This window comes from Leptidea sinapis, chromosome 33, assembly GCF_905404315.1.
Source record: "Leptidea sinapis chromosome 33, ilLepSina1.1, whole genome shotgun sequence".
NCBI lineage: Eukaryota > Metazoa > Arthropoda > Insecta > Lepidoptera > Pieridae > Leptidea > Leptidea sinapis.
The window spans coordinates 5678884-5694975 of NC_066297.1; positions in this window are offsets into that span (position 1 = coordinate 5678884).

Genomic DNA, 16092 nt, shown 5'->3' on the forward strand with positions numbered 1-16092 from the left:
TACTTTTGAGCGGCGGCCATCTCGGATTTAAAAATGATCCCAAAAGTGTTTTCTGCACCCTCGAGAACCTCGGACACGATATCCATATTGCTGAAAACATAATTTTGTGCGGCGGCAATCTTGGATTTTGCAAAAAGGATCCCAAAATTATTTTCTGCACCCTCGAGAACCTCTGATACGATACCCATAATGTTCTTATCATATTTTTTAAGCCGCGGCCATCTTGGATTTGAAAAATGATCACATTTCTGCTCCCTCGAAAACCTCGGATACGATACCCATAATGAAGTTATCATACTTTTGAGCGGCGGCCATCTTGGATTTGACAAATGATCACAAAATCGTTCTGTGCACCCTCGCGAACCTAGGATACGATACCCATAATCTAGTTATCATACATTTGAGCGGCGGCCATCTTGGATTTGAAAAATGATAACAAAATCGCTCTCTGCACACTCGAGAACCTCGGATACGATACCCATAATGTATTTATCATAATTTTGAGCGGCGGCCATCTTGGATTTAAAAAATGATCACAAAATCGTTCTGTGCACTCTCGAGAACCTCGGATACGATACCCATATTTTTGTGATCATAGTCTTGCACGGCGGCCCTATTGGATTTGAAAAATGGTCACAAAATCGTTCTCAGCACACTCGAGAGCCTCGGATACGATACCCATAATGTAGTTATCATACTTTTGAGCGGCGGCCATCTTAGATTTGAAAAATGATCACAAAATCGCTCTCTGCACCCTCGAGAACCTCGGATACGATACCCATAATGTAGTTATCATAATTTTGAGCGGCGGCCATCTTGGATTTGAAAAATGATAACAAAATCGTTTTCTGCACCCTCGAAAACCTAGTATACGATACCCTTAATCTTGTTATCATACTTTTGAGCGGCGTCCATCCTGGATTTGAAAAATGATCACACAATCGCTATCTGCACTCTCGAGAACCTCGGATACGATACCCATAATGTAGTTATCATACTTTTGAGCGGCGGCCATCTTGGATTTAAAAAATGATCACAAAATCGTTCTGTGCACTCTCGAGAACCTCGGATACGATACCCATAATGTTGTTATCATACTTTTGAGCGGCGGCCATCTTGGATTTGAAAAATGATCACAAAATCGCTCTCTGCACCCTCGAGAACCTCGGATACGATACCCATAATGTAGTTATCATAATTTTGAGCGGCGGCCATCTCGGATTTGAAAAATGATAACAAAATCGTTTTCTGCACCCTCGAAAACCTAGTATACGATACCCTTAATCTTGTTATCATACTTTTGAGCGGCGTCCATCCTGGATTTGAAAAATGATCACACAATCGCTCTCTGCACCCTCGAGAACCTCTGATACGATACCCATAATGTAGTTTAACATACTTTTGAGCGGCGGCCATCTTGGATTTCAAAAATGATCACAAAATCGTTCTGTGCACTCTCGAGAACCTCGGATACGATACCCATATTTTTGTGATCATAATCTTGCACGGCGGCCCTATTGGATTTGAAAAATGATCACAAAATCGTTCTCAGCACACTCGAGAGCCTCGAATACGATACCCATAATGTAGTTATCATACTTTTGAGCGGCGTCCATCTTGGATTTGAAAAATGATCACAAAATCGCTCTCTACACCCTCGAGAACCTCGGATACGATACCCATAATGTAGTTTATCATACTTTTGAGCGGCGGCCATCTTGGATTTGAAAAATTATCACAAAATCTTTCTCTGCACCCTCGAGAACGTCTTATACTATACCCATAATGTAGTTATCATAATATTGAGCGGCGGCCATCTTGGATTTGAAAAATGATAACAAAATCGCTCTCTGCACACTCGAGAACCTCGGATACGATACCCATAATGTATTTATCATAATTTTGAGCGGCGGCCATCTTGGATTTAAAAAATGATCACAAAATCGTTCTGTGCACTCTCGAGAACCTCGGATACGATACCTATAATGTAGTTATCATACTTTTGAGCGGCGGCCATCTTGGATTTAAAAAATGATCACAAAATCGCTCTCTGCACCCTCGAGAACCTCGGATACGATACCCATAATGTAGTTATCATAATTTTGAGCGGCGGCCATCTCGGATTTGAAAAATGATAACAAAATCGTTTTCTGCACCCTCGAAAACCTAGTATACGATACCCTTAATCTTGTTATCATACTTTTGAGCGGCGTCCATCCTGGATTTGAAAAATGATCACACAATCGCTCTCTGCACCCTCGAGAACCTCTGATACGATACCCATAATGTAGTTTAACATACTTTTGAGCGGCGGCCATCTTGGATTTCAAAAATGATCACAAAATCGTTCTGTGCACTCTCGAGAACCTCGGATACGATACCCATATTTTTGTGATCATAATCTTGCACGGCGGCCCTATTGGATTTGAAAAATGATCACAAAATCGTTCTCAGCACACTCGAGAGCCTCGAATACGATACCCATAATGTAGTTATCATACTTTTGAGCGGCGTCCATCTTCGATTTGAAAAATGATCACAAAATCGCTCTCTACACCCTCGAGAACCTCGGATACGATACCCATAATGTAGTTTATCATACTTTTGAGCGGCGGCCATCTCGGATTTCAAAAATGAACACAAAATCGATCTTTGCACTCTCGAGAACCTCGGATACGATACCCATATTTTTATGATCATAATCTTGCACGGCGGCCATCTCGGATTTAAAAATGATCCCAAAATTATTTTCTGCACCCTCGAGAACATCGGACACGATATCTATATTGATGAAAACATAATTGTTTGCGGCACCCCTCTTGGATTTCAAAAATGATCACAGTATTGTTCTCTGCACCCTCGAGAACCTCGGACACGATATCCATATTGCTGAAATCATAATTTTGTGCGGCGGCCATCTTCGATTTGTAAAATGATTACAAAATCGTTCTCTGCACCCTCGAGAACATCGGATACGATACTCATAATGTAGTTATCATAATTTTGAGCGGCGGCCATCTTCGATTTGAAAAAGGATTACAAAATCGTTCTCTGCACCCTGGAGAACCTGGGATACGATATCCATAATGTAGTTATCATACTATTGAGAGGCGGCCATCTTCGATTTGAAAAATGATCACAAAATCGTTCTCTGCACCCTCGAGAACCTAGGATACGATACCCATAATGTAGTTATCATAATTTTGAGTGGCGGCCATCTCGGATTTTTAAAATGATCCCAAAATTGTTTTCTGCACCCTCGAGAACCTCGGACACGATATCCGTATTGCTAAAATCATAATTTTGTGCGGCGGCCATCTTGGATTTGAAAAATTATCACCAAATCACTCTCTGCACCCTCGAGAAACTCGTGTACGATATCCATATTGCTGAAATCATAATTTTGTGCGGCGGCCATCTTGGATTTGAAAAATGACCACAAAATCGTTCTCTGCACCCTCGAGAACCTCGGATACGAAACCCATAATTTAGTTATCATACTTTTGAGCGGCGCCAAATCGTTCTCAGCACCCTCGAGAACCTCTGATACGATACCCATAATGTAGTTATCATATTTTTTAGCCGCGGCCATCTTGGATTTGAAAAATGATCACATTTCTGCTCCCTCGAGAACCTCTGATACGATACCCATAATGTAGTTATCATATTTTTTAGCCGCGGCCATCTTGGATTTGAAAAATGATCACATTTCTGCTCCCTCGAGAACCTCTGATACGATACCAATAAAGTAGTTATCTCTTATTTTGAGCGGTGGCCATGTCGGATTTAAAAATGATCCCAAAATTGTTTTCTGCACCCGCAAAAACCTCGGACACGATATCCATATTGCTGAAAACATAATTGTTTGCGGCAACCCTCTTGGATTTCAAAAATGATCACAGAATTTTTCTCTGCATCCTCGAGAATCTCGGACACGATATCAATATTGCTAAAATCATAATTTTGTGCGGCGGCCATCTTGGATTCGAAATATTATCACCAAATCGTTCTCTGCACCCTCGAGAAACTCGTGTACGATATCAATATTGATGAAAACATAATTGTTTGCGGCAACCCTCTTGGATTTCAAAAATGATCACAGAATTGTTCTCTGCACCTTCGAGAACCTCGGACACGTTATTCATAATGTAGTTATCATACTTTTGAGCGGCCGCCATCTTCGAATTGAAAAATGATCACAAAATCGTTCTCTGCACCCTTGAGAACCTCGGATACGATACCCATAATGTAGTTATCATAATTTTGTGCGGCGGCCATCTTGGATTTGAAAAATGACCACAAAATCGTTCTCTGCACCCTCGAAAACCTCGGATACGAAACCCATAATTTAGTTATCATACTTTTGAGCGGCGCCAAATCGTTCTCTACACCCTCAAGAACCTCGGATACGATACCCATAATGTAGTTATCATACTTTTGAGCGGCGGCCATCTTGGATTTGAAAAATGATCACAAAATCGTTCTCAGCACCCTCGAGAACCTCTGATACGATGCCCATAATGTAGTTATTATATTTTTTAGCCGCGGCCATCTTGGATTTGAAAAATGATCACATTTCTGCTCCCTCGAGAACCTCTGATACGATACCAATAATGTAGTTATCTCTTATTTTGAGCGGTGGCCATGTCGGATTTAAAAATGATCCCAAAATTGTTTTCTGCACCCGCAAAAACCTCGGACACGATATCCATATTGCTGAAAACATAATTGTTTGCGGCAACCCTCTTGGATTTCAAAAATGATCACAGAATTGTTCTCTGCATCCTCGAGAACCTCGGACACGATATCAATATGGCTAAAATCATAATTTTGTGCGGCGGCCATCTTGGATTCGAAATATTATCACCAAATCGTTCTCTGCACCCTCGAGAAACTCGTCTACGATACCCATAATGTAGTTATCATAATTTTGAGCGGCGGCCATCTTGGATTTCAAAAATGATCACAAAATCGTTCTTTGCACTCTCTAGAACCTAGGATACGATACCCATAATATAGTAATCATACTTTTGAGCGGCGGCCATCTCGGATTTAAAAATGATCCCAAAAGTGTTTTCTGCACCCTCGAGAACCTCGGACACGATATCCATATTGCTGAAAACATAATTTTGTGCGGCGGCAATCTTGGATTTTGCAAAAAGGATCCCAAAATTATTTTCTGCACCCTCGAGAACCTCTGATACGATACCCATAATGTTCTTATCATATTTTTTAAGCCGCGGCCATCTTGGATTTGAAAAATGATCACATTTCTGCTCCCTCGAAAACCTCAAAAACCTCGGACACGATATCCATATTGCTGAAAACATAATTGTTTGCGGCAGCCCTCTTGGATTTCAAAAATGATCACAGAATTGTTCTCTGCATCCTCGAGAACCTCGGACACGATATCCATATTTCTAAAATCATAATTTTGTGCGGCGGCCATCTTGGATTTGAAAAATTCTCACCAAATCGTTTTCTGCACCCTAGAGAAACTCGAGTTCGATATCCTTATTGCTGAAATAATAATTTTGTGCGGCGGCCATCTTGGATTTGACAAATGATCACAAAATCGTTCTCAGCACCCTCGAGAAACTCGGATACGATACCCATAATGTATTTATCATACTATTGAGCGGAGGCCATCTTGGATTTCAAAAATGATCACAAAATCGTTCTTTGCACTCTCTAGAACCTAGGATACGATACCCATAATATAGTAATCATACTTTTGAGCGGCGGCCATCTCGGATTTAAAAATGATCCCAAAAGTGTTTTCTGCACCCTCGAGAACCTCGGACACGATATCCATATTGCTGAAAACATAATTTTGTGCGGCGGCAATCTTGGATTTTGCAAAAAGGATCCCAAAATTATTTTCTGCACCCTCGAGAACCTCTGATACGATACCCATAATGTTCTTATCATATTTTTTAAGCCGCGGCCATCTTGGATTTGAAAAATGATCACATTTCTGCTCCCTCGAAAACCTCGGATACGATACCCATAATGAAGTTATCATACTTTTGAGCGGCGGCCATCTTGGATTTGACAAATGATCACAAAATCGTTCTGTGCACCCTCGCGAACCTAGGATACGATACCTATAATCTAGTTATCATACATTTGAGCGGCGGCCATCTTGGATTTGAAAAATGATAACAAAATCGCTCTCTGCACACTCGAGAACCTCGGATACGATACCCATAATGTATTTATCATAATTTTGAGCGGCGGCCATCTTGGATTTAAAAAATGATCACAAAATCGTTCTGTGCACTCTCGAGAACCTCGGATACGATACCCATATTTTTGTGATCATAGTCTTGCACGGCGGCCCTATTGGATTTGAAAAATGGTCACAAAATCGTTCTCAGCACACTCGAGAGCCTCGGATACGATACCCATAATGTAGTTATCATACTTTTGAGCGGCGGCCATCTTGGATTTGAAAAATGATCACAAAATCGCTCTCTGCACCCTCGAGAACCTCGGATACGATACCCATAATGTAGTTATCATAATTTTGAGCGGCGGCCATCTTGGATTTGAAAAATGATAACAAAATCGTTTTCTGCACCCTCGAAAACCTAGTATACGATACCCTTAATCTTGTTATCATACTTTTGAGCGGCGTCCATCCTGGATTTGAAAAATGATCACACAATCGCTATCTGCACTCTCGAGAACCTCGGATACGATACCCATAATGTAGTTATCATACTTTTGAGCGGCGGCCATCTTGGATTTAAAAAATGATCACAAAATCGTTCTGTGCACTCTCGAGAACCTCGGATACGATACCCATAATGTTGTTATCATACTTTTGAGCGGCGGCCATCTTGGATTTGAAAAATGATCACAAAATCGCTCTCTGCACCCTCGAGAACCTCGGATACGATACCCATAATGTAGTTATCATAATTTTGTGCGGCGGCCATCTCGGATTTGAAAAATGATAACAAAATCGTTTTCTGCACCCTCGAAAACCTAGTATACGATACCCTTAATCTTGTTATCATACTTTTGAGCGGCGTCCATCCTGGATTTGAAAAATGATCACACAATCGCTCTCTGCACCCTCGAGAACCTCTGATACGATACCCATAATGTAGTTTAACATACTTTTGAGCGGCGGCCATCTTGGATTTCAAAAATGATCACAAAATCGTTCTGTGCACTCTCGAGAACCTCGGATACGATACCCATATTTTTGTGATCATAATCTTGCACGGCGGCCCTATTGGATTTGAAAAATGATCACAAAATCGTTCTCAGCACACTCGAGAGCCTCGAATACGATACCCATAATGTAGTTATCATACTTTTGAGCGGCGTCCATCTTGGATTTGAAAAATGATCACAAAATCGCTCTCTACACCCTCGAGAACCTCGGATACGATACCCATAATGTAGTTTATCATACTTTTGAGCGGCGGCCATCTTGGATTTGAAAAATTATCACAAAATCTTTCTCTGCACCCTCGAGAACGTCTTATACTATACCCATAATGTAGTTATCATAATATTGAGCGGCGGCCATGTCGGATTTAAAAATGATCCCAAAATTGTTTTCTGCACCCTCAAAAACCTCGGACACGATATCCATATTGCTGAAAACATAATTGTTTGCGGCAGCCCTCTTGGATTTCAAAAATGATGACAGAATTGTTCTCTGCATCCTCGAGAACCTCGGACACGATATCCATATTTCTAAAATCATAATTTTGTGCGGCGGCCATCTTGGATTTGAAAAATTCTCACCAATTCGTTTTCTGCACCCTAGAGAAACTCGAGTTCGATATCCTTATTGCTGAAATCATAATTTTGTGCGGCGGCCATCTTGGATTTGAAAAATGATCACAAAATCGTTCTCAGCACCCTCGAGAAACTCGGATACGATACCCATAATGTATTTATCATACTATTGAGCGGCGGCCATCTTCAATTTGAAAAATGATCACAAATTCGTTCTCAGCACCCTCGAGAACCTAGGATACGATACCCATAATGTAGTTATCATAATTTTGAGTGGCGGCCATCTCGGATTTCAAAAATGAACACAAAATCGATCTTTGCACTCTCGAGAACCTCGGATACGATACCCATATTTTTATGATCATAATCTTGCACGGCGGCCATCTCGGATTTAAAAATGATCCCAAAATTATTTTCTGCACCCTCGAGAACATCGGACACGATATCTATATTGATGAAAACATAATTGTTTGCGGCAACCCTCTTGGATTTCAAAAATGATCACAGTATTGTTCTCTGCACCCTCGAGAACCTCGTACACGATATCCATATTGCTGAAATCATAATTTTGTGCGGCGGCCATCTTCAATTTGTAAAATGATTACAAAATCGTTCTCTGCACCCTCGAGAACATCGGATACGATACTCATAATGTAGTTATCATAATTTTGAGCGGCGGCCATCTTCGATTTGAAAAAGGATTACAAAATCGTTCTCTACACCCTGGAGAACCTGGGATACGATATCCATAATGTAGTTATCATACTATTGAGAGGCGGCCATCTTCGATTTGAAAAATGATCACAAAATCGTTCTCTGCACCCTCCAGAACCTAGGATACGATACCCATAATGTAGTTAACATAATTTTGAGTGGCGGCCATCTCGGATTTTTAAAATGATCCCAAAATTGTTTTCTGCACCCTCGAGAACCTCGGACACGATATCTGTATTGCTAAAATCATAATTTTGTGCGGCGGCCATATTGGATTTGAAAAATTATCACCAAATCACTCTCTGCACCCTCGAGAAACTCGTGTACGATATCCATATTGCTGAAATCATAATTTTGTGCGGCGGCCATCTTGGATTTGAAAAAAAAACCACAAAATCGTTCTCTGCACCCTCGAGAACCTCGGATACGAAACCCATAATTTAGTTATCATACTTTTGAGCGGCGCCAAATCGTTCTCTACACACTCTAGAACCTCGGATACGATACCCATAATGTAGTTATCATACTTTTGAGCGGCGGCCATCTTGGATTTGAAAAATGATCACAAAATCGTTCTCAGCACCCTCGAGAACCTCTGATACGATACCCATAATGTAGTTATCATATTTTTTAGCCGCGGCCATCTTGGATTTGAAAAATGATCACATTTCTGCTCCCTCGAGAACCTCTGATACGATACCAATAATGTAGTTATCTCTTATTTTGAGCGGTGGCCATGTCGGATTTAAAAATGATCCCAAAATTGTTTTCTGCACCCGCAAAAACCTCGGACACGATATCCATATTGCTGAAAACATAATTGTTTGCGGCAACCCTCTTGGATTTCAAAAATGATCACAGAATTTTTCTCTGCATCCTCGAGAATCTCGGACACGATATCAATATTGCTAAAATCAAAATTTTGTGCGGCGGCCATCTTGGATTCGAAATATTATCACCAAATCGTTCTCTGCACCCTCGAGAAACTCGTCTACGATATCAATATTGATGAAAACATAATTGTTTGCGGCAACCCTCTTGGATTTCAAAAATGATCACAGAATTGTTCTCTGCACCTTCGAGAACCTCGGACACGTTATTCATAATGTAGTTATCATACTTTTGAGCGGCGGCCATCTTCGATTTGAAAAATGATCACAAAATCGTTCTCTGCACCCTCGAGAACATCGGATACGATACCCATAATGTAGTTATCATAATTTTGTGCGGCGGCCATCTTGGATTTGAAAAATGACCACAAAATCGTTCTCTGCACCCTCGAAAACCTCGGATACGAAACCCATAATTTAGTTATCATACTTTTGAGCGGCGCCAAATCGTTCTCTACACCCTCAAGAACCTCGGATACGATACCCATAATGTAGTTATCATACTTTTGAGCGGCGGCCATCTTGGATTTGAAAAATGATCACAAAATCGTTCTCAGCACCCTCGAGAACCTCTGATACGATGCCCATAATGTAGTTATTATATTTTTTAGCCGCGGCCATCTTGGATTTGAAAAATGATCACATTTCTGCTCCCTCGAGAACCTTTGATACGATACCAATAATGTAGTTATCTCTTATTTTGAGCGGCGGCCATGTCGGATTTAAAAATGATCCCAAAATTGTTTTCTGCACCCGCAAAAACCTCGGACACGATATCCATATTGCTGAAAACATAATTGTTTGCGGCAACCCTCTTGGATTTCAAAAATGATCACAGAATTGTTCTCTGCATCCTCGAGAACCTCGGACACGATATCAATAAGGCTAAAATCATAATTTTGTGCGGCGTCCATCTTGGATTCGAAATATTATCACCAAATCGTTCTCTGCACCCTCAAGAAACTCGTCTACGATATCAATATTGATGAAAACATAATTGTTTGCGGCAACCCTCTTGGATTTCAAAAATGATCACAGAATTGTTCTCTGCACCTTCGAGAACCTCGGACACGTTATTCATAATGTAGTTATCATACTTTTGAGCGGCGGCCATCTTCGATTTGAAAAATGATCACAAAATCGTTCTCTGCACCCTCGAGAACCTCGGATACGATACCCATAATGTAGTTATCATAATTTTGAGCGGCGGCCATCTTGGATTTCAAAAATGATCACAAAATCGTTCTTTGCACTCTCTAGAACCTAGGATACGATACCCATAATATAGTAATCATACTTTTGAGCGGCGGCCATCTCAGATTTAAAAATGATCCCAAAAGTGTTTTCTGCACCCTCGAGAACCTCGGACACGATATCCATATTGCTGAAAACATAATTTTGTGCGGCGGCAATCTTGGATTTGCAAAAAGGATCCCAAAATTATTTTCTGCACCCTCGAGAACCTCTGATACGATACCCATAATGTTCTTATCATATTTTTTAAGCCGCGGCCATCTTGGATTTGAAAAATGATCACATTTCTGCTCCCTCGAAAACCTCGGATACGATACCCATAATGAAGTTATCATACTTTTGAGCGGCGGCCATCTTGGATTTGACAAATGATCACAAAATCGTTCTGTGCACCCTCGCGAACCTAGGATACGATACCCATAATCTAGTTATCATACATTTGAGCGGCGGCCATCTTGGATTTGAAAAATGATCACAAAATCGCTCGCTGCACCCTCGAGAACCTCTGATACGATACTCATAATGTATTTATCATAATTTTGAGCGGCGGCCATCTTGGATTTAAAAAATGATCACAAAATCGTTCTGTGCACTCTCGAGAACCTCGGATACGATACCCATAATGTAGCTATCATACTTTTGAGCGGCGGCCATCTTGGATTTGAAAAATGATCACAAAATCGCTCTCTGCACCCTCGAGAACCTCGGATACGATAACCATAATGTAGTTATCATAATTTTGAGTGGCGGCCATCTTGGATTTAAAAAATGATCACAAAATCGTTCTGCGCACTCTCGAGAACCTTGGATATGATACCCATAATGTAGTTATCATACTTTTGAGCGGCGACCATCTTGGATTTGAAAAATGATCACAAAATCGCTCTCTGCACTCTCGAGAACCTCGGATACGATACCCATATTTTTATGATCATTATCTTGCATTGCGGCCATCTCGGATTTAAAAATGATCCCAAAATTATTTTCTGCACCCTCGAGAACCTCGGACACGATATCTATATTGATGAAAACATAATTGTTTACGGCAACCCTCTTGGATTTCAACAATGATCACAGAATTGTTCTCTGCACCCTCGAGAATCTCGGACACGATATCCATAATGTAGTTATCATACTTTTGAGCGGCGGCCATCTTCGATATATAAAATGATCACAAAATCGTTCTCTGCACCCTCGAGAAACTCGTCTACGATATCAATATTGATGAAAACATAATTGTTTGCGGCAACCCTCTTGGATTTTAAAAATGATCACAGAATTGTTCTCTGCACCTTCGAGAACCTCGGACACGTTATCCATAATGTAGTAATCATACTTTTGAGCGGCGGCCATCTTGGATTTCAAAAATGATCACAAAATCGTTCTGTGCACTCTCGAGAACCTCGGATACGATACCCATATTTTTATGATCATAATCATGCATTGCGGCCATCTCGGATTTAAAAATGATCCCAAAATTATTTTCTGCACCCTCAAAAACCTCGGACACGATATCCATATTGCTGAAAACATAACTGTTTGCGGCAGCCCTCTTGGATTTCAAAAATGATCACAGAATTGTGCTCTGCATCCTCGAGAACCTCGGACACGATATCAATATTGCTAAAATCATAATTTTGTGCGGGGATCATCTTGGATTTGAAAAATTATCACCAAATCGTTCTCTGCACCCTCGAGAAACTCGTGTACGATATCAATATTGATGAAAACATAATTGTTTGCGGCAACCCTCTTGGATTTCAAAAATGATCACAGAATTGATCTCTGCACCTTCGAGAACCTCGGACACGTTATCCATAATGTAGTTATCATACTTTTGAGCGGCGGCCATCTTCGATTTGAAAAATGATCACAAAATCGTTCTCTGCACCCTCGAGAACCTCGGATACTATACCCATAATGTAGTTATCATAATTTTGAGCGGCGGCCATCTTGGATTTCAAAAATGATCACAAAATCGTTCTTTGCACTCTCTAGAACCTAGGATACGATACCCATAATATAGTTATCATACTTTTGAGCGGCGGCCATCTCGGATTTAAAAATGATCCCAAAAGTGTTTTCTGCACCCTCGAGAACCTCGGACACGATATCCATATTGCTGAAAACATAATTTTGTGCGGCGGCAATCTTGGATTTGGAAAATGATCCCAAAATTATTTTCTGCACCCTCGAGAACCTCTGATACGATACCCATAATGTTCTTATCATATTTTTTAAGCCGCGGCCATCTTGGATTTGAAAAATGATCAAATTTCTGCTGCCTCGAAAACCTCGGATACGATACCCATAATGAAGTTATCATACTTTTGAGCGGCGGCCATCTTGGATTTGAAAAATGATCACAAAATCGTTCTCTGCACCCTCGAGAACCTAGGATACGATACCCATAATCTAGTTATCATACATTTGAGCGGCGGCCATCTTGGATTTGAAAAATGATCACAAAATCGCTCGCTGGACCCTGGAGAACCTCGGATACGATACCCATAATGTATTTATCATAATTTTGAGCGGCGGCCATCTTGGATTTAAAAAATGATCACAAAATCGTTCTGTGCACTCTCGAGAACCTCGGATACGATACCCATAATGTAGTTATCATACTTTTGAGCGGCGGCCATCTTGGATATGAAAAATGATCACAAAATCGCTCTCTGCACCCTCGAAAACCTCGGATACGATACCCATAATGTAGTCATCATAATTTTGAGTGGCGGCCATCTTGGATTAAAAAAATGATCACAAAATCGTTCTGTGCACTCTCGAGAACCTCGGATATGATACCCATAATGTAGTTATCATACTTTTGAGCGGTGACCATCTTGGATTTGAAAAATGATCACAAAATCGCTCTCTGCACTCTCGAGAACCTCGGATACGATACCCATATTTTTATGATCATTATCTTGCATTGCGGCCATCTCGGATTTAAAAATGTTCCCAAAATTATTTTCTGCACCCTCGAGAACCTCGGACACGATATCTATATTGATGAAAACATAATTGTTTACGGCAACCCTCTTGGATTTCAACAATGATCACAGAATTGTTCTCTGCACCCTCGAGAAACTCGGACACGATATCCATAATGTAGTTATCATAATTTTGAGCGGCGGCCATCTTGGATTTCAAAAATGATCACAAAATCGTTCTTTGCACTCTCTAGAACCTAGGATACGATACCCATAATCTAGTTATCATACTTTTGAGTGGCGGCCATCTCGGATTTTAAAATGATCCCAAAATTATTTTCTGCACCCTCGAGAACCTCGGACACGATATCTATATTGATGAAAACATAATTGTTTGCGGCAACACTCTTGGATTTCAACAATGATCACAGAATTGTTCTCTGCACCCTCGAGAACCTCGGACACGATATCCATAATGTAGTTATCATACATTTGAGCGGCGGCCATCTTCGATTTATAAAATGATCACAAAATCGTTCTCTGCACCCTCGAGAAACTCGTCTACGATATCAATATTGATGAAAACATAATTGTTTGCGGCAACCCTCTTGGATTTCAAAAATGATCACAGAATTGTTCTCTGCACCTTCGAGAACCTCGGACACGTTATCCATAATGTAGTAATCATACTTTTGAGCGGCGGCCATCTTGGATTTCAAAAATGATCACAAAATCGTTCTTTGCACTCTCGAGAACCTCGGATACGATACCCATATTTTTATGATCATAATCTTGCATTGCGGCCATCTCGGATTTAAAAATGATCCCAAAATTATTTTCTGCACCCTCGAGAACCTCGGACACGATATCTATATTGATGAAAACATAATTGTTTGCGGCAACACTCTTGGATTTCAACAATGATCACAGAATTGTTCTCTGCACCCTCGAGAACCTCGGACACGATATCCATAATGTAGTTATCATACTTTTGAGCGGCGGCCATCTTCGATTTAAAAAATGATCACAAAATCGTTCTCTGCACCCACGAGAAACTCGGATACGATACCCATAATGGAGTTATCATAATTTTGAGCGGCGGCCATCTTGGATTTCAAAAATGATGACAAAATCGTTCTTTGCACTCTCTAGAACCTAGGATACGATACCCATAATCTAGTTATCATACTTTTGAGTGGCGGCCATCTCGGATTTAAAAATGATTTCAAAATTGTTTTCTGCACCCTCAAGAACCTCGGACACGATATCCATATTGCTGAAAATATAATTTTGTGCGGCGGCAATCTTGGATTTGAAAAATTATCCCAAAATTATTTTCTGCACACTCGAGAACCTCTGATAGGATACCCATAATGTACTTATCATATTTTTTAAGCCGCGGCCATCTTGGATTTGAAAAATGATCACATTTCTGCTCCCTCGAGAACCTCGGATACGATACCCATAATGAAGTTATCATACTTTTGAGTGGCGGCCATCTTGGATTTGAAAAATGATCACAAAATCGTTCTCTGCACCCTCGAGAACCTCGGATACGATACCCATAATGTAGTTATCATAATTTTGAGTGGCGGCCATCTTGGATTTAAAAAATGATCAGAAAATCGTTCTGTGCACTCTCGAGAACCTAGGATATGATACCCATAATGTAGTTATCATACTTTTGAGCGGCGGCCATCTTGGATTTAAAAAATGATCACAAAATCGTTCTGTGCACTCTCGAGAACCTCGGATACGATACCCATAATGTAGTTATCATAATTTTGAGTGGCGGCCATCTTGGATTTAAAAAATGATCACAAAATCGCTCTCTGCACCCTCGAGAACCTCGGATACGATAACCGTAATGTAGTTATCATAATTTTGAGTGGCGGCCATCTTGGATTTAAAAAATGATCACAAAATCGTTCTGTGCACTCTCGAGAACCTTGGATATGATACCCATAATGTAGTTATCATACTTTTGAGCGGCGACCATCTTGGATTTGAAAAATGATCACAAAATCGCTCTCTGCACTCTCGAGAACCTCGGATACGATACTCATATTTTTATGATCATTATCTTGCATTGCGGCCATCTCGGATTTAAAAATGATCCCAAAATTATTTTCTGCACCCTCGAGAACCTCGGACACGATATCTATATTGATGAAAACATAATTGTTTACGGCAACCCTCTTGGATTTCAACAATGATCACAGAATTGTTCTCTGCACCCTCGAGAAACTCGGACACGATATCCATAATGAAGTTATCATACTTTTTAGCGGCGGCCATCTTCGATTTAAAAAATGATCACAAAATCGTTCTCTGCACCCACGAGAACCTCGGATACGATACCCATAATGTAGTTATCATAATTTTGAGCGGCGGCCATCTTGGATTTCAAAAATGATCACAAAATCGTTCTTTGCACTCTCTAGAACCTAGGATACGATACCCATAATCTAGTTATCATACTTTTGAGTGGCGGCCATCTCGGATTTTAAAATGATCCCAAAATTATTTTCTGCACC